The sequence below is a fragment of the Schistocerca gregaria genome, chromosome 11 (assembly GCF_023897955.1).
Source record: "Schistocerca gregaria isolate iqSchGreg1 chromosome 11, iqSchGreg1.2, whole genome shotgun sequence".
Lineage (NCBI taxonomy): Eukaryota > Metazoa > Arthropoda > Insecta > Orthoptera > Acrididae > Schistocerca > Schistocerca gregaria.
Genome location: NC_064930.1, coordinates 141,674,422 through 141,698,634, shown reverse-complemented (window position 1 = coordinate 141,698,634; position 24,213 = coordinate 141,674,422). Strand labels below are relative to the sequence as shown.

The window sequence follows — 24,213 nt, the reverse complement described above, 5'->3', positions numbered from 1 at the left end:
AACAACTGTTAAAAGAGAACAAGGACTCAAAGTTAAATTATACTTCATTAAGCCATAACAACAGCACAGGCCTGCATTAAGTTCTTACGCCTACACAAGTTAGCAAAATAGGTTTTAATGATTTTCCTGTATACAACTACTTTTCTTGGCACTTCTTTCTTTCCAAAGCAAATTTCAACTATACGTTATGTCCCAACAATAACAAATTTCAATGTCATATAATAGCAAATAACACAGATAACACAGTTGCACTTATCTATGTTATTATGGGGCATAACGTATAGTATATATGTATATACATATATTTGCAACTGTGTAATTTGTTTTTGTTGGCACATTACGTATGGTTGAAGTTTGTTGTGGAAAGAAATAAGTGTCAAGAAAAGTAATTGCAAACAGGAAAATCATTAAGACCTATTTTGCTAATATGCGTAGGTGTCAGAACTTTACGTAAGGGTGTACTGTTGTTAAGGCTTTATGAACTATAGTTTAACTTTGAGTCCTTGTTCTCTTTTATCAGTCGTTTAGTTCTTCATTTTTCATTCTTTACGCTTAGGAATGCGTATCGCATAGTCGCATTGCACATCGCGAGTTGTGTGCTGCAGAAGTGATAAGATAACTTCTTGCATTGCATTCTTGACAGTTTCATCACTATCTTAATAGTAACAGGTAGCAGTACAGACTAGCGTTCCGTTCGCACAGGTAGACTGGCAAAGTTAATTACCGGCGAAGGTCTTGTGCACTGTAGGACATAGTGATCATCACTTCAGACGTTTCAAATCAGTAAATGAATTCAGAAAGGTTTTATCTTGTGAATTTTCAAGCAGTTTTAACACAAAAGTCAGACGCGTTGAATTTTGTGTTCGCTTGTTCTACGATTACAATAGCCGTTCTGGTACAGTGTTTGAAAGTCTAAAGATGAAGGTTAACGACAGTCAGGGCCAACGTTTTAATCTGACTCATTTGTAGCATTTGTAAATTTCTTTGAAACGGATTACTTTCTCGCAGGCGAATTGTTGGATGTACTAGCTAATCTTTGTTGCGCACAATCAGACACCTACATACAGGAGTTTAGAAATTTTAGCACTTAACTTTGAGTTTCGCAGAACTCCTTAAGTTTTAAGAAAATAAAGATTAATTTTTTTTATCTAGTGCTGAAATCGTATTATTTAATGAAAACTGTCTAGGATAATGCAGAAGGATAAGGATATCACTTTGAGTTGAGAACCCGTGTACCGGAAACGAACGAGACGAAAGTTAAAAGCGAAAACCATTCTGATACCTCTGACACTGGAATCCAAGTAGCAGTACTGTCGTTATTAAGATTTTAGGCTAGGCAACTTGCAAGAGGTGGAAGTATAGACCAAGACAAGCAAAAATGTATAGCAAACACTGGTTCTAAAATGCATACTTTACGAGATATGAGCACTTGTTCAGTAGAGAAAACTGGAAAGTGCGATACATGACGGCCAATGAAGAGGTGGAGAAAACAGTTCTCTTAAGTTTCTTTGGTTTCGGAACGGGTCAACCCCCTCCTCGAAATGGAAGAAGAAAAACAAGAAGACGAACGTAAGATAACGCATATAACAAAGCGGAAGAATGCGGTGGCATCTTGATTACGATGCCGTTCCTGAACGTCTTGAACACGTCATGTCATAGGAAAAGTGGGTGTTCAGAAAGTCTCTCCGCAGTGCCGTATGATTTTTCGCCTGCCTGGGTTCCTTCCCTTCAAGTGGACTCTCCCGACATTCCACTGTTTCGTTTATCTCCGCCAGCGTCAGTAGTATAGTTGGTGTGTGTCGTTGCGTGTTCACGTGAACGTTTAAGTTTAGTTCCTTTGTTCGTTCGTTGCGTTTTCGTCATTGTTAAAATGCTAACCATTGAATAACGTGTGTTTTTAGTCGAACAAGTGTTCAAAGCTGGCCGTAAATACTCAGTTTCGGTTCGTCAAAAATTTAATTCAGTTTGCCCGGAGACAACACCCCCACATCCGGATACTGTGCGAGATTTGATTAACAAATTTCGAAGTACGGGTTCAGTGACAGATGCGCCGAGAAGTAGTCGTCCTAGGGTTTTTTCCGAGGATAAACTACTCGATATTTCCGATAAAATGTCCACGAATCCGAACAAATCAGTAAGAAAACTCGCGCAGGAATCGATGTTAGTGTCGGAACGGCGCACACATCTGTAAAGAAAAAATTACAACTTTTCCCATAAAAAGTGACAGTGGTGCAAGAATTGAAAAATACTGATCATGGCAAGAGACTGCATTATTGCCAATGGTTCAAAAATTTCATCTTGCAAAATGGAAGGGATATTCTTGACGAAACGTTTTTCACTAGCGAGGCGTGGTTTCATTTATCCGGGTACATGAACTAGCAAAATTCTCGTATGTGGAGTACTGCAAATTCATTGTGTATTCGCGAGGAACCACTTGATTCTGTGAAAATAGGAAGAAAATGGTTCAAATGGCTCTGAGCACTATGGGACTTAACATCTGAGGTCATCAGTCCACCTAGACTTAGAACTACTTAAAGCTAACTAACCTAAGGACATCACACACATCCATGCCCGAGGCAGGATACGAACCTGCGACCGTAGCGGTCCCGCGGTTCCGGATTGAAGCGCCCAGAACCGCTCGGCCACAGCGGCCGGCTGACCTGGAACCCGCGGGCCGACACGGTTCAAATGCTTATCATTTCTGCAAAACATAGTAATGTACGTTTCCTGTGAATATGAAGGTTTTATCTCTCGTCGTCAAAGGCGTTACGTTTTTTTTCTGAACATGGGAGTACTAATAAGCGATATCAAGTGTGGCGATCGCATAAAATAGGCATTCAGGAAAGGCAATGAGAGACTCGATTGTGTTGGAAGGGTTCACGGGAATTGCGCTGCACCTGTGAAGCAGATAGATCCCATACGAGGCACCAGTGCGACCGATTCTAGAGTAATGTTGAAGCATTTGGAGTCGTTGTGAGGGAGGCAGGGGACAGACAGAGACAAGTGCCGCTATTGTCGTAAGAGCCCCGTACACGGTCCGTAACAGAGGGATGAAGTAGTGAAGGCAGCAGAGGACCAAGTAGGTAAAAAGACGAGGGGTAGTAGAAATCCCTGGGTAACAGAAGAAATATTGAATTTAATTGATGAAAGGAGAAAATATAAAAATGCAGTAAATGAAGCAGGCAAAAAGGAATACAGACGTCTCAAAAATGAGATCGACAGAAAGTGCAAAATGGCTAAGCAGGGATGGCTTGAGGACAAATGTAAGGATGTAGAGGCTTATCTCACTAGGGGTAAGATAAATACTGCCTACAGGAAAATTAAAGAGACCTTTGGAGAGAAGAGAACCACGTGTATGAATATCAAGAGCTCAGATGGCAACCCAGTTCGAAGCAAAGAAGGGAAAGCAGAAAGGTGGAAGGAGTATATACAAGGTTTATACAAGGGCGATGTACTTGAGGACAATATTATGGAAATGGAAGAGGATGTAGATGAAGACGAAATGGGAGATACGATACTGCGTGAAGAGTTTGACAGAGCACTGAAAGACCTGAGTCGAAACAAGGCCCCCGGAGTAGACAACATTCCATTGGAACTACTGACGGCCTTGGGACAGCCAGTCATGACAAAACTCTACCATCTGGTGAGCAAGATGTATGAAACAGGCAAAATACCCTCAGACCTCAAGACGAATATAACAATTCCAATCCCAAAGAAAGCAGGTGTTGACAGATGTGAAATTTACCGAACTGTCAGTTTAATAAGCCACAGCTGCAAAATAGTAACGATAATTCTTTACAGACGAATCGCAAAACTGATAGAAGCCGATCTTGGGGAAGATCAGTTTGGATTCCGTAGAAATATTGGAACACGTGAGGAAATACTGACCTTATGACGTATCTTACAAGAAGGATTTCTAGACTTAGAGAAAGCTTTTGACAATGTTGACTGTAATACTCTCTTTGAAATTCTAAGGGTGGCAGGGGTAAAAGACAGGGAGCGAAAGGCTATTTACAATTTGTACAGAAAGCAGATGGCAGTTATAAGAGTCGAGGGCCATGAAAGGGAAGCAGTGGTTGGGAAGGGAGTGAGACAGGGTTGTAGCCTCTCCCCGATGTTATTCAATCTGTATATTGAGCAAGCAGTAAATGAAACAAAAGAAAAGTTCGGAGTAGGTATTAATATCCATGGAGAAGAAATAAAAACTTTAAGGTTCGCCGATGACATTGTAATTCTGTCAGAGACAGCAAAGGACTTGGAAGAGCAGTTGAACGGAATGGACAGTGTCTTGAAAGGAGGATATAAGATGAACGTCAACAAAAGCAAAACGAGGATAATGGAATGTAGTCGAATTAAGTCGGGTGATGCTGAGGGAATTACATTAGGAAAAGAGACACTTAAAGTAGTGAAGGAGTTTTGCTATTTGGGGAGCAAAACAACTGATGATGGTCGAAGTAGAGAGGATATAAAATGTAGACCGGCAATGGAAAGAAAAGCGTTTCCTAAGAAGAGAAATTTGTTAACATCGAGTATAGATTTAAGTGTCAGGAAGTGATTTGTGAAAGTATTTGTATGGAGTGTAGCCACGTATGGAAGTGAAACATGGACGATAAACAGTTTGGACAAGAAGAGAATAGAAGCTTTCGAAATGTGGTGCTAGAGAAGAATGCTGAAGATTAGATGGGTGATCACATAACTAATGAGGAAGTATTGAATAGGATTGGGGAGAAGAGAAGTAGCGTAAGTGTATTTTATGTTTATACACTGATATTGTGTCTAAATCAAGTGAAATGAAACATTACCTGTTACAAAATTACTCCGCTGGCCAATTGAGAGAACCAACCAACGAAAAGCGATTCCAATTCGTGTTAAGAATTGTTTATAGTTTATTAGCTTATGCAATGCACGTGTACGTGTTACATGCGGTTTTAACGCCTGTTACGACGGGAATATTAATATCAAGAGCTCAGATGGAAAAGCAGTCCTAAGAAAAGAAGGGGAAGCAGAAAAGTGGGAGGAGTTTATAGAGGATCTGTACAAGGGAGATGAACTTGAAGGAAGTGTTATGGAAATGGTTGATGACGTACAGGAGATGGGAGATATGATACTGCGAGAAGAACTTGACAGAGCATTGACAGACCTATGTCGAAACAAGGTCGCAAGAGTAGATGACATTCCGTCATAACTATTCATACCTTTGGGAGAGAGAGCCATGACAAAACATCTGCCGTGGCAAGATATATGACACAGCCGAAATACCGTCAGATTTCAAGAAGAATGTGGTAATTCCAATCCCAAAGAAATCACTTGCTGGCAGGTCAGAATATTACCGATCAGTTAAGTAAGTCACGGTCGCCAAATACCAACACGAATTAGTTACAGAATAATGGAAATGTTGGTAGAAGCAGATCTCGCGAAACATCAGTCTGGATTCTGAATAAATGAAGAAACACGCGAGGAAATATTGACCCTACGACTTACGTTAGAAGATAAATTAAGAAAAGACAAACCTTCGTCTATAGCATTTATACACTAACAGAAAGCTTTTGACAATCCTGTATGAAATATTGCCTTTGAAATACAGGCGGCGAAAGGATAGTTAAAAGTTGTACACAAACCAGACGGCAGTTATAAGAATCGAGGGGCATGCAAGAGAAGCACTGGTTTAGAAGCGTGAGATAGGATTGTGGCGTACGCTCTATGTTATTCAGTCTGTACATAAAGCACGCGATAAAGGAAACATAACAAAAATTTGAAGTAGGTCATAAAGTTCAGGGTGAAGATATAATGAGGTATGTGGATGACATTGTACGAGGGTAATCCCAAAAGTATGGTCTCCTATTTCTTTATAAGTACATAGACCTGTTTATTTCTACAATGGTTTACATCAGTTTACAGCTTGAAAATTTAGCTATTTTTCGACATAATCACCATTTGTGTCGATGCATTTTCGTAGACGCAGTGGCAGTTTTTTTATGCCCATGTCATACCAGCTCGCCGCCATGCTGTTCAGAATGTTATGAAACTCTTCCTTCACCTCGTCGTCGGAGCTGAATCGCTTTCCGGCCAAATGTTCTTTTAACCTAGGGAACAGGTGATAGTCACTGGGCACCAAGTCTGGACTGCAGGGTGAGTGGGTGGTTATGTTCCACTGCTGAACTGTTACAGGAGAGCAACGGTCTGCTGAGCGATGTGTGGGCGAGCGTTGTCGTGGAAAATGTGCACGCCCTTGCTCAACATTCCTCTTCTACGGTTCTGAATTGTCCGTTTGAGTTTTCTCAGAGTCTCACAGTACCTGTCAACGTTAACTGTGGTCGCACGATTCAGCTCCGACGACGAGGTGAAAGGAGAGGTTCATAACTTTCTGAACAACATGACGGCGAGCTGGTATGACGTGGGTATACAAAAACGGCCACAGCGTCTACAAAAATGCATCGACAGAAATGGTGATTATGTCGAAAAATAGCTAAATGTTCAAGCAGTAAACTGATATAAACCATTGTAGATATAAACAGGTCTATGTACTTATAAAAAATAGGAGGCCTTACTTTTGGGATTACCCTCGTAATTGTGTGAAAGACACCAAAGGACTTGGAAGAGCAGTTGAACGGAATGGACAGTGTCTTGAAAGGAGGATATAAGATGAACGTCAACAAAAGAAAAACGAGGATAATGGAATGTAGTCGAATTAAGTCGGGTGATGCTGAGGGATTTAGATTAGGAAATGAGACACTTAAAGTAGTAAAGGAGTTTTGCTATTTGGGGAGCAAAATAACTGACGATGGTCGAAGTAGAGAGGATATAAAACGTAGACTGGCAATGGCAAAGGAAGCGTGTCGAAGAAGAGAAATTTGTTAACATCAAGTATAGATTTAAGTGTCAGGAAGTGATTTCTGAAAGTATTTGTATGGAGTGTAGCCATGTATGGAAGTGAAACGTGGACGATAAATAGTTCAGACAAGAAGGGAATAGCTGCTTTCTAAATGTGATGGTGCTATAGAAGAATGCTAACTAATGAGGAGGTACTGAATAGAATTGGGGAAAAGAGAAATTTGTGGCACAACTTGACAAGAAGAAGGGATCGGTTAGTAGTTCTGAGGCATTAAGGGATTATCAATTTAGTATTGGAGGGGAACATGGAGGGTAAAAATCGTAGAGGGAGACCAAGAGATGAATACACTAAGCAGATTCAGAAGGACGTAGGCTGCAGTAGGTACTGGGAGATGAAGAAACTTGCACAGGATAGAGTAGCATGGAGAGCTGCATCAAACCAGTCTCAAGACTGAAGACCACAACAACAGCAAAAACGGCGACGGGAATAACAGTTTTGTATTATTCGTGTTGAACACGGCTAGAAGTATCTTAAACTGACACAGTTCTTTGACTTGCAGAATGTATACTTAGAAGCAGGTTTCAAATTGATTACGTACGCTATGAAACTAGCATCTACCAGATGCGCCCCACGGTCTTACTCGCGGTGAAACAATTGTTTACAGAGAAATATTAATGCCGAAGCTCGCTATCTAGGACCGAGCGCCACCGCAGCAGTTGTCTCTCGGAAGTCTTACGGCGCGAGCGTATTGCAGCCCAGCTAATTGCACGACATCGAAAATATATAAATAAATAAAACATTTGAGAGGATAGAAGATGCTAACACAATGCATGGCGCTCACAGTGAGTTCATTTGATAGTTAACTTTCATGGCTGACCTTTCAATCACTTTAGCCATCCCACGGGAACAACAGGTACGTTGATCATCCCATGGGAGCAGTGATTTTTTTTTTCGGAATAAAAGGTAGCCTTTGTGTTAATTTAGGGCAGACAGGCTATCTCCATTCCGTAGTTCATCCAAATTTGTCCAGGCGCTTCAGCGTAAACAAGTAACGAACATACTAACTCGACGTAGAAAGAAAATAAATATTGATGGTGTTAGGACAGCAACCAGCCACAAATTTACTTTCAGTCCCTTTATTCAAAGGCTACCGTTACCGGTCTCGAATCGTTGTGATTCATCCTCAGACGGTTTACACGCTTTCTTTATGACATGTGGTGTGTTTTTTAACAGATTAATTACCCTAAAATATAAATAGAACATAATTATAAACACGCCACACACAGATTGTTGCGTTACAGATTTTCGTTGCATGTGACTTACGTGAAGCGTCGGTGTGGAGTGTTTGTTTTCGTAACATTCGTCCAACAGATGTAAATGCATTCCAACTGCATCCTTATTGTTGCACACGTAAATTGCTCTCACTGAAAACTTTAGATTTGTCACTGAGAAGATTTCTACCACGTACAACATGTTTTGATACATACAAAAAGCTTGCAAACATATGAGTATCACAGATGCTATGATATATCGTAACATTTGACGATGATGTCCTATGTTTGGAAAGGATCATATATTCATTTACGCAACTGTAATGCCTTTTACACTAGTACAGAGATATTGAATTTTTGAGTTGACGTATAGGTAAAATAGTATATTATTTAAATACATTTAGCATCATGAGAATTATAGTAACATATAAATTTGCTACTTAAAAAACTTTATAATTAATTTAACAATATCAACTCAAAAATTCAATATCTCTGTACTAGTGTAAAAGGCATTACAGTTGCGTAAATGAATATATGATCCTTTCCAAACATAGGACATCATCGTCAAATGTTACGATATATCATAGCATCTGTGATACTCATATGTTTGTAAGCTCTTTGTATGTATCAAAACATGTGATACGTGGTAGAAATCTCAGTGACAAATCTAAAGTGTCCAGTGAGAACAATTTACGTGTGCAACAATAAGAATGCAGTGGGAATGCATTTACATCTGTTGGACGAATGTTATGAAAACAAACACTCCAAACCGACGTTTCACGTAAGTCACATGCAAGGAAAATCTGTAACGCAACGATCTGTGTGTGGCGTGTTTATAATTATGTTCTATTTATATTTTAGGGCAATTAATCTGTAAAAAAAGACACCACATGCCATAAAGAAAGCGTGTAAACCGTCTGAGGATGAATCACAACGGTTCGAAACCGGTAACGGTACCCTTTCAATAAAGGGACTGAAAGTAAGTTTGTGGCTGCTTGCTATCCTAATACCATCAACATTTGTCTTCAGACAACAGCCACGGTCTCCATCATGTCATCATATGACAAAATGGCAGAAAATAAATAATTTCTAGTTCGGTGGAGCGAAAATTTTTATAATATTTGTACGTGCAATGGCTTCATCTGCACTCACGTGTGTGCTGTTACCAGCGGGTGCAGTCATGTATAAAATACATGTATAAAATAAATTATAATTATATATATATATATATATATATATATATATATATATATATATATATATAACAAAATTATAATAAAATCCAGCCTTCTACACGCAATGGACTTGCGTGCTGTATGGTTTAAACACGTTGAGGATTGTGTTCATTAAGATGAATCGTATTACGTTGGTCATATTAAACAACGAAAGCAGTTGCACAAATACAGCGTGTTTCAGAAAGAATGACCTGATTTCAAAATTCGATATTTATTATTAAAGACACACTGCAGATATGGGATGCAGTGCGCAATACTCACAAAGTCTTGAAGTTTTGGCTGTGACTACAAATGGCCTCTGTGTCGCCAAGCGTCAGCACGAAGGACGTAGAGATGATCGCTAAATTCCTCATAAGCTTAACACCTGGTTTCACCGGAGTAATGGCGGCAGTTAATTTGTTCTTCACTTCTTCTGTGTCACGAGCTAAAGGAGAGATATATCCCCACAAGGAAAAATTCGCGTAGGATCATGTCTCGCGATCTTGGAAGCCAAGAATGGAGGCCAATGTGTCTCGAGGTACACTTCTTCACGAGAAAGGCACGAAAAGGATTCACTTTAGGCGCGTGTCGTTCGTGCTCAGTAATGTGAAGAACTGAAGAACAGAATAACAGCGACCATAACTTCCCTGTGAGGAAATTAGGTATCGTGAGGATGTTGTTCTAGACAACATAGCCAAAACTTCACGATTTTCAGAGTATTTTGCAATCCAACCTATGCTTTTATCAATAAAAATGGAGTTTTAAAATGAGATCGTTCTTTTTGAAACACCCTGTACTATACAGTTCAGAAGTCAAAGAGTAAATAACTTTTTTTTTAGTAGCTATTGTTGGACGTTTGGCGTTATATTCTTCAAACCAATAAATACCTTGTACAATACGCTTTTAAATGTAGCCTATGTCTTAAAATCAAGGCATAAGCTATTTCCGTTGCAAAATCCTTCCAAATCCGTCCGGCCGTTTCAGCGGAAAGCAGTAACAAACGAACATACTCACACACAAACTTGTGCAATTGTAATACACATAGGATTCTAATGGCTTAAATATAAACGTAAATATTAAACATTGCCTTGCCACACCGCACTCAGAGGCATACAGACCTTTTCCTCTGTCTCATATGTGAACAGAAGGCAAAATTTCCTGAGAATCTGAGTAGACAACAAGAGATTTTACGGTTACACAATCATACTATGTTTAAATGGATAACGGAAAGCCATAGAAACCATTGTCTATTGCAAAACTTCTCGGCGAGGTACATGAAACAACCAAAGAAAAATAAGTTTATAACTTTTAGATACAATTGTCTAATATCCCAAATAATTCAAAATTTGGCACGACTGCTAGGTTATCGACAACTGCTTTGGTAATGTACACGGGTATCTTTGCAAGAAAACAGAAGAATCTTTCTTTTTTTTTCATTTTCGTTAAAATGGCTCTAGGGGACTTCATATACGTCAGTCAGTTAACCTGATAACAACCGTGGCAGAGAAAGCGCCATAATTCTGCTGCCATCGCATCAAAGAGTTTTTTAATCCTAAAAATTACAAAATTAATCACCAATATGAGCATCGAAGGAAGAAAACAGAATTAAATTACTTAAGAAAAAAACAGTTTTTGCGTCGTGTTTCACAAAATTTTGTCGAAATTTAAGCGACCCCAGGTTTGGCGGTTACATGCCCATTTTCTAGTTTTCACTAACGGAAATTTGGTTATGTGTAACGAGAAAAATTTTGATCTAAAATTTTTGTGAGTTATAGATTTTAAATATTTTTCAAAACTTGTGATTTGGCACAACGTCTGTACATCTATTTAGTAGAAATAACGGTTTCGGCCACACTACAGACTAATCTCGCGAATCTACGTTTAGCGGAAAAGCTCGTAATTAACCACACTGGTCACAAGAAAAGAGAATCACCATTAATATATATACGTTAAATAGGCTACACTAGTAAAACCACAACGTTAATTAAGGTACATGCGCCCGATCGTTATTTGTATCGTATCTAGATCAGCGTCGTACATTAGCTGACACAGAATTCCAGAAAGTACGTCGTGCTGAATTCCATAGTTTTGATGCAGTTACTGTATAACATTGATATAGATACAAGTGAAGACTGAAAATGGCAACCGTTCCAAGTGCCGTTTTCCACAAAACGCATTTTCTGCGCTGTTGTGTTCTCGGTGCTCTGTTGAATGTCGATAGACTTGCTTCGAGAGTCAAATCAGAGACAAAATATTTTAAACATTTATTACTACAAGATGCGTGCATGGTCTGTCTGCTAAACAACATTTTCCTCACAAATTCGAAGTGGCACGCATCAAAGTGATTGAGGCAACTAAAGCCATGAAAATCCATTCCGTGTAATTCCAACGCACACACCAGACTTCCTTCACTTTAGAGATGCTCCAGAAGCATTGTTGTCAAAGGAGGCGCGTAAAACCTCCAAACGCAAATTGATCCGACAGTCTCATACATATCTGTCTGAAACAGCTACATATAAAAATCCGTAACTCTGAAACGGAAGAATGGAAAAACGTCGGTGTATTCAAAAGATGAAGCAGAGCTGTGGAAGTTGTTACAGTTTCTTGCTCAACAGCACCGGGATTTCCACAGTGAACTTTGCAACACCCGAGCCCAAGACGGCGTGAGAAACAAAAGTCAGTACTGGAAAACTTTTTTCTTGAATTTTATTTTGTTCTTGTCTTCTAATAAATTTAAAATGTATGAAAATGTCTTGTTGGCTACAGCTCTACTAGTTAAAATACTACTGCTGTATTTCTGTATAGTTGCAATAGTGTCTGATTATTAGTGACACATGAAACAAAAACTTCCTTCTTGGCCCTTGGAAACAGTTACTTCCCTCCTTTGGCACCTAGTACATTCTTAACAAATTATTTATTTTCTAATTTGTCTCACTGGTTTTTACATTAATGACGTGAGGTATCTGAATACCTTCTCAACTTCTTTGGATGCGAATAAATTACGTACAAAAATAGATACATTTTAACACTCCCGAAAAATGTGACATTTCCATTCTCCAATTGAAGGTGATCGGGAGCCTGTTCCATAATTAATGTCGCATTTTGTGAGTGTAGCTCATTGGACGGATATTTTTATGGATATTTGGTGATGGTGTTTGGTTTTCCATCATTCTCATCAATGACGGCGTTTTACATTGCGAAGAGGTGCGTCAGGATACTCTTTTATTTGACCTAAACTGTTATTTTTAAGAAAGTACCATACAGTTAAAGTTTCCTAATAATGATATGTCTAAAACTAAGATCTGTCTAACACATGCAGAAAAAGTATGTATATTTCGTGCAATTATGTATTGTGTTTCACGAAGAGTCCCAGACAAAACAGCTAAAATGGATAAAGAAGAAAAATATGTAATTGCTTTCTCACCAGATGATCCGCGAAGATTCGTCGTACGAAGCAGCAGGTGAACTTTCAACGTTTCGGCTGGTTCTCAGTAGTGCCGTCTTCAGAACACCAAAACACTCGCTCACAATAGTGTGTCTATCGTTTCTGATTACCTTATCGGTAAATTAAAACAAAAGCCTCACCGGAGAGAAGAAAGTACGTCGCCGACTACTTTTACGATCACTCCATTCCGACGGAACCAACTTTCTTTTGGCCAATATGGCTAGACTTCGCTTCGATTTGCTGGTGCTTCGAACACACAAGTATATCAGTGTTTCTGCATTCGGCCGAGATCTAGTTTTTGAACGGTAAGTGATTTTGAAAATTCTTTCGCAGACACACACACACACACATACACAAACACGTAGAAAATGTTCTCTCTTTGCGTATTTAGTCCGCGATCTGCAACGGTGAAAGTAGCGATTTGATAGGACCAAATACTTTGTAGGGCGATAGCTACATTTTATTCCTCTGACTGAGAGAAATGTCTTCGATTTTTGGAAGCTTTCCGGAGGGCTGTTTCGAGTAAATAATTACTTTGGCGTCACTTGCGAGAGGGGATTACTCGAGCGAATTGCTTCTTACTTCGCCGAAGGAGCTTTATTTGCTTTTAGGGAGGGCAAAGCAAAAAAGTAGAGATCGAGGTACGTAATGGATAATGCCGCACGCACGATCAAACACACGCGGATGCGATTTCAGACAGAGCATAACAAGAGAAATATGGTGATATTTTGATTCAGTGAACAGCACGGATGTGCAAGAGGGCTTGTTGTCGCGTGAGTAGAGAAACGAACGCGGAGATTTGTGTCTGTTGTTACGGGCCGACTCACCGGCGAACCCAAACAGCCGACTCGAAATTCCGGTGCGGCATTTGACTGGCGGGCGCGTGTTGTCAAAACAGGGTGGCCCACCGCAGCTGGGCGAATGTGTACGCACACACACACGCACGCACACACGCGCGCACGCGCATACGCTTACACTCACACACGAGCGACACGACACGGGCGCGCGGCGTCGAAATGTTTATCGTCGATTCCCCTCCGTGGCCTTTTCCGCGGACGCCCTGCACGCACGCCGGCGAGCGACTGAATCGATCGGCACATCTCCGCCTCCGCTCGGGAACGTCTACGCCAGCATCTTCTACGCCAGAGCGAGCGGGGAGGAGGCGCGGCAGGGGGGCAGAAAATGCAGACGCGACACTCTTTTGTTAGACGCACGTCTCTCTTTTTTTTCTCTCTCTCTCTCTCTCTCCACGCGAGTGTCAGCTGTCTGGCACGATAGAATGGGGCACGGCGGCGGAGGGAAGAGCAGAGCGGCTGAGCGCGTGCGCGGAGAGCTCGCTCGGCCGTGTTTTGTTTTTCATTTCGCAACGCCCGCCCTTCGCTTTTTTGTTCCTGCCCCGCCGCGGCGGAGCGGCGCTCTTCGTGTCGCGCGATTGGCTGGCGGCATCGGCGAAGGCCACGCCCCGCCTGTCCGGTCGGCACCCGCGCAGCGTCCCGTTGCCGTGGCAACGCGTCAGACACCGCCTCCTCTCCTAGTCGCACCTGCGCGTTGACGCGGACCACACACGTTGGTGCTGCAAGTCTGAATGGCGCGCATGTGCAAGAATTCCATGCAGGCAAAACAGCCGCTTACGCTCCCATAGACACAAGGACAGACGGTATATTGATAGCCGGCCGGAGTGGCCGAGCAGATCTGGGCGCTACAGTCTGGAACCGCGCGACCACTACGGTCGCAGGTTCGAATCCTGCCTTGGGCATGGATGTGTGCGACGTCCTTAGGTTAGTTAGGTTTAAGTAGTTCTAAGTTCTAGGCGACTGATGACCGCAGCAGTTAAGTCCCATAGTGCTAAGAGCCATTTGAATTATTTTTTTTGTTTTTGTATATTGATAATTTTTACTACTGGACCGCCTGACAGCAACTGAATAAAACACAATTTTAGTGTCATACGCGTTTCGCCTTTACTTTCTGCAAGTCATCATCAGTGGCCTGGAATATGTACAACAGACCGATCGACGGACCAACCGACCGACCGACCGACCAACAACGAGATCGACCAATAAACAGACCGACCGACCAACTATGCGCGAGGCTGCAAACGTCCCAACCGACTGCACTCAGAGATTTAAAGCACCGCTCTGTTGTGATTTGTTCTACTTTTCTGTTTACCGACTTGTACATGACTGGCTTCGGTTCTAGAGAGAAACAAAACTGGGGTTTGCCTAATCTATTTTCGAGGTAACAACGGCAAAAAACCCGAGGGACAGCTGTGGTCAAAGTAGTGGCAAATCCAAAGAAATTCGTACATATGTTAGCTATTTAATTTACATTTTTTTCACTGTGCCTATAGGTTATAAACAGTTCTAGTGGTTGGTATTTCCTATTAGGTAGTAATGTTTTGAACTGTACTTACAGGTTGCGCAGACAATTTCTTACATATTACGGTTTTGTTGCATTTTTGTTGTTGTTCTTCTTCTTATGAATGTCAATTTGCGGTTTTTTCCCACATTCCACAGCACTATGAACTGAACGCTTGTTTTAATGCAATGTTTTGGTTTCTGTTGCCATCTGTCAAATGTTTTTGCGAAAGATAGAATGTTATTGCCAAACTTTCGAGTGTTATTATTGAAGTATCTGTGATCTGTTGATGTATGCATCTGTGTATGCGTTTGTGTGTGTGTGTGTGTTTTGGTGTGATAGAACTTAGTGATAGAACTTAGAACTACTTAAACCTAACTAACCTAAGGACATCACACACATCCATGCCCGAGGCGGGATTCGAACCTGCGACCGTAGCGGTCACGCGGTTCCGGATTGTAGCGCCTAGAAATGCTCGGCCACCACAGCTGGCGAACCAAAGAGGGAAACGTACACTAAAAGGAAACGTACAGGAAGGTATTAAAATCGTATAGCACATGGCTTGGGCTGGCTGATCACAAGGATAAAAAAGGACGAGCAGACCACTCTGCAATATATTAAAATCGCCAGCCTAAAAGACAAGGCGAGAAGACAAACAACAAGGCAAACGAAATGCAAAGTAAGAAGGACGAAGACGGAAAAGGGAGGGAGGCCTGGGAACAAACTTTGCTGCCACGCGTTTCATGCCCCAAAAAGAAACTGATTCGGACATTTTCAAGAAATATTTTCTCTAGTTGTTCCACATTATCGTCAGTACTTGATGTGCTATGACGTTAAGAGCGGCCGTCCATATCTTCTCTACCCTCTTCGAAACATTTATACCAATGGTAAACTCTTGTCTCAAGCCAAAGTCAACATTTAGAATGAGGTGTTGCACATTATTCTTTTTTCCAAGTAAAATTTATCGCAAGTGTTTTGATCCGTCTTTTTCCAAAGTAGAAGACCGCCGAGCAGTCGAAAGCAAATATAACCTTTTCGACTGTCAACATTAAACTATATATTCAAAAGAGCTGAATATGCAAATTTACGTGAGGTGGATGTTGTAATGGTACTTGAATTACGTAACCATTACGGCACCTCAACTCAACCTCTCGATACCAGCAATATTCTACAGTGTTTCTGTAAAGTAGTTAACATATTTCTGAGACAACATTCAGATTTGATTTAATTAATGTAGAGGTACTTTGATACATCGATATGTTTATATTGCAATGATATTATTCTTATGTGTATTCTTTCTTTTGTCACTGTGATCTTTGTCGTACTTGTAAGTCTGATTTTTGGGCGCGTAAGCGGTTACTAGAGAGTCAAGCTTTGGTCGTCATGTTGAAAAGACGCAAATTGTAGTCAGTTTATGAAATGTGAACTTTAACAGTGAGGAAGATATTTTCAAGTATGTTTTATATTGTGAAGTGATGTTTTGTGAGTTATGTGATGTTGCAACAAAAGTAATAAAAAAGAAGTGTAACTTAAATTCGGAGTGCTGATTACTTTTTTACATCACCATTGTCCTAACTTGCAAAAGTTTAATCTTTAAGAATGGTTTGTGAAGCGCATATATAAAACTTTTGAATGTCGCAGAATAACACGGAGGCCTGTTTGCATCCGAGCTTGAATCACCACCACCTAGATTTTCGACGATTGAGCCACGAGTTCACAACCAGACAAGCGTGGGGAACACGAAAAGACGAGTGCCTAGTTTATCCATTATTTCATTAAGTGACTTTAATAACTGTGCTTTAATGACACCTGCCACATAATATAACTTTGTTGTTGCCCGGAAATGCAATATTTAGCAGCGTGAGCAACACTACAATCATAATTAATTTTTGACCTTTGTTGTGGTAGCGTTGTTAGAATGGATACCAACAAAATAAAAGTAAGCGGAAATATACAAAAAAAATCACGCGAAATTAAAAAATTGTTAATAGTTATTGATCACACCTCGTACATTTGCTGTAAATGAATTTGTGTCCACGAGAGAGCTAGTCCTTATACAGAGCCGTTGATAACTAAGATAATTTCGTCTATTGAGCCGTCAGCGCGAACTGCGTCTGCATAAACGACTCGACCAGATCTGAACAAATTCTCCTCCTAGCGCACCTGCCTGCCCCTAGCTACACTGCAACCATCAAAGCAGCTCAATCTGCCGCAGCAGGCTACAGGCCTGCGTGCACACTCGTGACGTCACATGCTGGTGGCCAGGTCTGTATCGGAACGCTCCTGTTAAGCACTCTGCAGCTTTACGAACTTCACGAGTTGTACAGCAGAGCTGAGACCGCAGAGGGATTCTCGTGCTTTCTTCTTCTACGTGGCCTTGTAATGAAAGTATGGAAATTTTTATCATTGCGTAAAGTGACTAAACAAAACTGTCCTATGTAGAATTATTTGCCTTAAATACGAGTTTCTAGGTTCGAATACAAATTGTAATTTCAAATTCTGTCTTTAACCTCAGGAGCTACCTTTTTTTGCAGTAAAAAAACAGCAATACGCAATAACAAGAAGACGTTTTCGGTTTTAAACAAAGCAGCTGGAGCTCCTACACAATTTAAGAATTTGTTTCCCTGGTTATTTTCGTAAATTTTCATCTCCACTTCAAAATTTGCTGACCTCACAGGAAACTCAAATCATTCGGCGAAATGTTGCACCTCCTGACATAATGTTTAATAAAATACAAAAAACCGAAAAAATATTTTTTCCCTGTTTCTCCAGAACTTTAGAACCTTAAATATGAAAAGACTGTTTCTCCTATAGCCTTGACTAAATTTAGTCTCACACACTACTGTTAATTTGAAACTTCCTGGCCGATTAAAACTGTGTGCCGGACCGAGACTCGAACTCGGGACCTTTGCCTTACGCGGGCAAGTGCTCTACCACTGAGCTACCCAAGCACGACTCACGCCCTGTCCTCACAGTTTTACTTCTGCCAGTACCTCGTCTCCTTCCTTTACAGAAGCTCTCCTGCGAACCTTGCAGAACTAGCACTCCTGAAAGAAAGGATATTGCGGAGACATGGATTAGCCACAGCCTGTGGGATGTTTCTAGAATGAAATTTTCACTCTACAGCGGAGTGTGTACTGATATGAAACTTCCTGGAAGATTAAAACTGTGTGCCGGACCGAGACTCGAACTCGGGACCTTTGCCGGTAGAGCACTTGCCCGCGGAAGGCAAAGGTCCCGAGTTCGAGTCTCGGTCCGGCACACAGTTTTAATTTGCCAGCAAGTTTCATATCAGTGCACACTCCGCTGTAGAGTGAAAATTTCATTCTGCTGTTAATTTAATCACAATGCAATTATACCGAAATTCTGCTTTTTATACTGCTTAATCTGTCGAACACTGAATTCATTAAATCAATTCTCTGAGGTAGTTTACTCAAATTGAAATTATTTCCGAATAGCTGTATATGCAAAACTCAACAAAATCATTCTGCTGCTCTTCCAAAAAAAAGTACTGGAACCTCAATAATCTGGTAGGAATGATAAGGAATACTAAACAGTTTCGAGCCACACTAATTAATCCAACTATTTTGTGTGACAATAGTTGCAAATGTGACAGACATGTCACAGCCAGCTTCGTATTAACCTCGCAGCAATGGTGCGGAATTAAGAAACGAATTATACTAGGACATGATACATAGCTGCCTTTAAAAACAATTGGCAAATGTGGTGCAATGGAAACAAATAAGAAGCTATAATTTTTTTTCATTTACTTACCCTTGAATTCCTGTCTGGGAATACCTGTAATCCAGCGATTTCTCAACTTCGCACATTTGGGAAAACGAAACATGTGCACTTTCATGCCTTTTTGGGATTTATAATTTCCCTGGCAAAAGGGAATGCAACACTTGCATCCCATACTTCGAAGAGCTGAAGGCGAATACTGTATGAAATATATGTCACTTTCACGTGGCACACACTTCAACACAACAGGACTGCCGACTGCAGGTAAGATGGCCAACAGTTTGTGACGTCACGTGCCAATATGGCCGCTGTGCCCAGGCCTTGTATCCAGAAGGCTTTGGGTAGCATTCATCTGACGTTCGGTGAGGAGAGCCCTGCGTCATAGTGACGTCATCATGAGTTTCACGAGTTCTCCTATCGACTGTTGTCTGCATTCTGTATATATCGACTGTCGTGTGCGTCTTGAATCTGCATTGTTATTTATGTACTTTAATTGTCCTATTGTCCGGTGTTGCTAGCGTGTACATCGTTCTGAACATGGGCTCTAACAAGAGATGGGAGAACTTTCGAGCAGATCCATGAAGACAGTCTGAAAGATTTCACTATCTCTCTTAGTTGATTTACAACACGAAGGCAAAATTAAATGGAACTAGATGGTTTAATGTTTCTAGCAACATTCGGAATTATCCTCAGAACCACTTCAGTTTCTCAGTTGAACGTTTCTGCCCAATTTCTTCCTATTTCCGTTTTTATCCACATGATTTATTCAATATTAATCGGATTGAAAACATGACTAGACACTTATTGAACTTTCGTTATGGTTATGATTCCTTCATTCAGATATTCGTTACGTTCACGAAACACACAATAACATGCCACATTGCAGCTTAATAATTAATTACTTCACTTTTCTGTCCACACGATTTATGCACGATTCATCGGATTTAAAAAGAATGACAAGGCTTTTTTTTTATTTCGTTATGGCTCCTTCGCTCAGACATCAATTATGTTCAGGAAATACGCAATAACATCGCAAATTGTTGGGATTACATTTAATAATTCTTTCAGCTGGGATGAGCATATCACACAAATCCTGCCACTTCGTTTGTACACATGTATTTACATTTAGTTTTGACGTTATCGGCAGAACTGCAAAGATCGATATACGTACTCATTCAGTCGATTTAGTTTATTTACGTCACGATGACGTAGCGTTACGTCGTTATGAGGTAGGTTTCTCCCCACCTAGCGTGAGTGGAATGCAACCCGAAGCCTTTGAGCAGAGACGACTACAGTAAATGCTGTGTACTGAAGTGCAGCGGTTGAAGCAGGTCAGCCTGGGTTTCCCCCAAGCCTGGCCGCTGTGCACCTGGTAACAGGTTGCCTGTCACTCCAACGTGACTACGTATAGTAACGTTGAAGCACCGTCGCTACCCCATTGACTTCAATTGTGCGCTGTCTTCAAGAAGTTGGATCGAGCGAGGAGGGTGTCTCGTGTAAATTCGTGTCCTGCACCTGCTATACTCTTGTAAGATTTCCTACAATATTACGTACCCGCAGCTCGCAAAAAAGTTACTATAATTCAAATGATTAGGATGAACAGGATACTGAAATCTTACATTGCTCTTTTCAGACTTACAAAGAGAGGTCCCCACTGCTGTTTTCGACTTTTTGAAACTATTCATAGGTTTATATAGGTTAAGTACCCACGTATAACACACTGCAGCAATTCGGCCTGGTTGGCCCTGGTTCGCGAGTTGGTTCAAATGGCTCTGAGCACTATGGGACTTAACATCTGAGGTCATCAGTCCCCTACAACTCAGAGCTAGTTAAACCTAACTAATCTAAGGACATGACACGCATCCATGCCTGGGGCAGGGATCGAACCTGAGACTGTAGCGGTCGCGCTGTTCCAGACTGAAGCGCTTAGAACCGCTTCGCCGCACCGGCCGGCCATCCGCGAAGTAATTGATAGAAAAAAGTTAGGAATTTTGCGTGAAACTCAGTAGCGTTAAAAATAGAACCATTTTGGTGAGTGAAGTAATGGTTAGGATAACAGATTCCCAAAGAAAGCAGGTGTTGACAGATGTGAAAATTATCGAACTATCAGTTTAATAAGTCACCGCTGCAAAATACTAACGCGAATTCTTTACAGACGAATGGCAAAAGTGCTAGAAGCCGACCTCGTCGAACATCGGTTTGGATTTCGTAGAAACGTTGGAACACGTGAGGCAATACTGACCCTACGACTTATCTTAGAAGCTAGATTAAGGAAAGGCCCCCTACGTTTCTAGCATTTGTAGACTTAGAGAAATTTTTCGACAATGTTGACTGGAATACTCTCTTTCAAATTCTAAAGGTGGCAGGGGTAAAATACAGGGAGCGAACGGCTATTTACAATTTGTACAGAAAGCAGATGACAGTTATAAGAGTCGAAGGGCATGAAAGGGAAGCAGTGGTTGGGAAGGGAGTGAGACAGGGTTGTAGCCTCTCCCCGATGCTATTCGATTTGTATATTGAGCAAGCAGTAAAGGAAACAAAAGAAAAGTTCAGAGTAGGTATTAAAAATCCATGGAGAAGAAATAAAATCTTTGAAGATCGCCGATGACATTGTAATTCTGTCAGAGACGGCAAAGGACTTGGAAGAGCAGTTGAGCGGAATGGACAGTGTCTTGAAAGGAGGATATAAGATGAACATCAACAAAAGCAAAAAGAGGATAATGGAATGTAGTCGAATTAAGTCGGGTGATGCTGAGGGAAATGGATTAGGAAACGAGACACTTAAAGTAGTAAAGGAGTTTTGCTTTTTGGGGAGCAAAATAACTGAAGATGGTCGAAGTAGAGGAGATATAAAATGTAGACTGGCAATGGCAAGGAAAGCGTTTCTGAAGAAGAGAAATTTGTTAACATCGAGCATAGATTTAAGTGTCAGGAAGTCGTTTCTGAAAGTATTTGTATGGAGTATAGCCATGTAAGGAACTGAAACGTGGACTATAAATAGTTTGGACACGAAGAGAATAAAAGCTTTCGAAATGTGGTGCTACAGAAAAATGCTGAAGATTAGATGGGTAGATCACATAACTAATGAGGAGGTACTGAAAAAATTGGAGAGAAGAGAAATTTGTGGTACAACTTGACTAGAAGAAGGGGGTCGGTTGGTAGGACATGTTCTGAGGCATCAAGGGATCACCAGTTTAGTATTGGAGGGCAGCGTGGAGGGTAAAAATCGTAGAGGGAGACCAAGAGATGTATACACTAAGCAGATTCAGAAGGATGTAGGTTGTAGTAGGTACTGGGAGATGAAGAAGCTTGCACGGGATAGAGTAGCATGGAGAGCTGCATCAAACCAGTCTCAAGACTGAAGACCACAACAACAACAAAGTGTGCACACGCAGTATATGGAGCGCCTATGGAAATTTGCTAAGTCTTCCATTAAATGAGAAGGGCGTCCAGAACAAAGAGACGAACTGTCCTTGTTTCAATATCTCTTTTTCCACAACTTACGCATGTGACACTCTGCCGATATTCTTGCGTGATATTGGTAGAGTTTATCCAGGCTACGGCAAAAGGGGAATTGTCCCTGTAGCGTACACATCACATGGACTTTCACATGACGACAACACCGACGACGAATAAGGTAACTCGTCTCTTTTGTAATTAAAAATATTTTTTTAACGCTCTTCTTTTGTCGTTGCTGCTTTAGTGACCACTGTCCACAAACTCATAACGCCCTCCACGAGACTCGCATGATCGATTTACATACGCACGTTCGATATGTGCCGTTTCGACCCCGCTACTTCGATAGGCAATTATTCTTGTAAATTACCTCTACGTTTTTCAAGAAGTTTGTTTTCTTAGTTGTGCTGAATATTATTCTTGTAAATATGTTGTCAAGTTTCAAATGCTATTTGTTATTTAAGAAAGAGTATACGCATGGAACGTTAACATGTCGTAAGTGGATACACTGGTCTAGTCAGGGAAAAGATATAGTCAAAGAGTTTAATAAATTGTGAATGCATTATCGCTGGTCTCTCTCCGAAGTGAGGAGCAGTGAAAACTGAAATGGCTGTTTCGGCGGATGTTTAATATGGGCAAGCTATGTGTATGGCACTTATTGCTGCAAGAGTAATTCACGTAACACCTAAAGTACTGTGCGCCTTTGTTATTGGCTATGGTATGGCAGGAAGATCAACCTGTGCCCTATTTTACCGCTACATGAAGCCCACGACAAACCAACGGCATCATAAAGTGAAGTAAGATTTACACTTTTTATTACTAGAAGTGTAATAGACTGAGCAACGTAGATGGAATTTTATTGCTTAAATTTCTTTTCTGCGTACTGTCACGTAAATAATTTTCCTAAGTCGACATCCAAGTAGTACACATCCGATCCCTTTTTACGAACCGAGATAATCAGACAATGAACTGAAAATGAAGTGAACATTAATTTATTAGATTATCAAAACATAATTTTTCCAACTATTGGTCAATTACGTAATAATAAAGTCTTTAGCTGTAGTATGAATAATGTCAGAAACGGTATGGTGCAAAAGACAGTTGCAAAAAAATTGAGTAATTTTAATAATAAAAAATTAGTAGAAGAGCTTTACGTAATTTGGACACTGAATTTCACTGTCAAAGCACAGTTCTAATTTATAGCAGGTGGCATAATTTATAACTTTTATCACAAAGAAATATGACAATAACTGCTAGGTAAATGACACACCTTACCAATGAGTAAATTCTAACAATCTTTCTGCTCCAGTATTACGGTGAGTAACGTAACAAAACGTTTGTGTCCATAGCGAGTAAACAATCTTACTTTAACTGATCTCTGAAAATTAATATAATAGACCATGTTCTATGTGTTTGCTATTTGATTATTATTTTACTACTGTGACATTTTGTTGTTGTCTTCAGTCCAGAGACAGGTTTGACGCAGCTCTCCATGCTATTTTGCCCTGTGCAAGCTTCTTCATCTCACAGTACCTACTGCAACCTACATCCTTCTGAATCTATTTAGTTTATTCATCGTTAGGTCTCCCTCTGCGACTTTTACCCTCCACATTGCCCTTCAATAGAAAATTGGTAATCTCTTGATGCCTCAGAACATATCCTACCAACCGGTCCCTTCTAGTCAAGTTGTGCCACAAACTCCTCTTCTCCCCAATTCTATTCAATACCTCATCATTAGTTACGTGATCTACCCGTCTAATCTTCAGCATTCTTCTGTAGCACCACATTCTTCTATTCTCTTCTTGTCTAAACTATTTACCATCCATGTTTCACTTCCATACATGGCTACACTCCATACAAATACTTTCAGAAACGACTTCCTGACACTTAAATCTATAC

General features: G+C 40.7%; 1 protein-coding gene across 1 annotated transcript in view; it reads right to left on the bottom strand.

Moving 5' to 3' along the window:
• The window catches only part of LOC126295063 (forkhead box protein D1-like), a 443,237-nt gene extending 429,218 nt beyond the window's left edge, over nucleotides 1-14,019 (bottom strand). The window contains exon 1 of the mRNA XM_049987310.1: nucleotides 12,742-14,019. The gene's annotated coding sequence lies outside the window, so the exon portion shown is untranslated. The remainder of the gene's footprint in view (nucleotides 1-12,741) is intronic.
• Nucleotides 14,020-24,213: the final 10,194 nt, after the last annotated feature.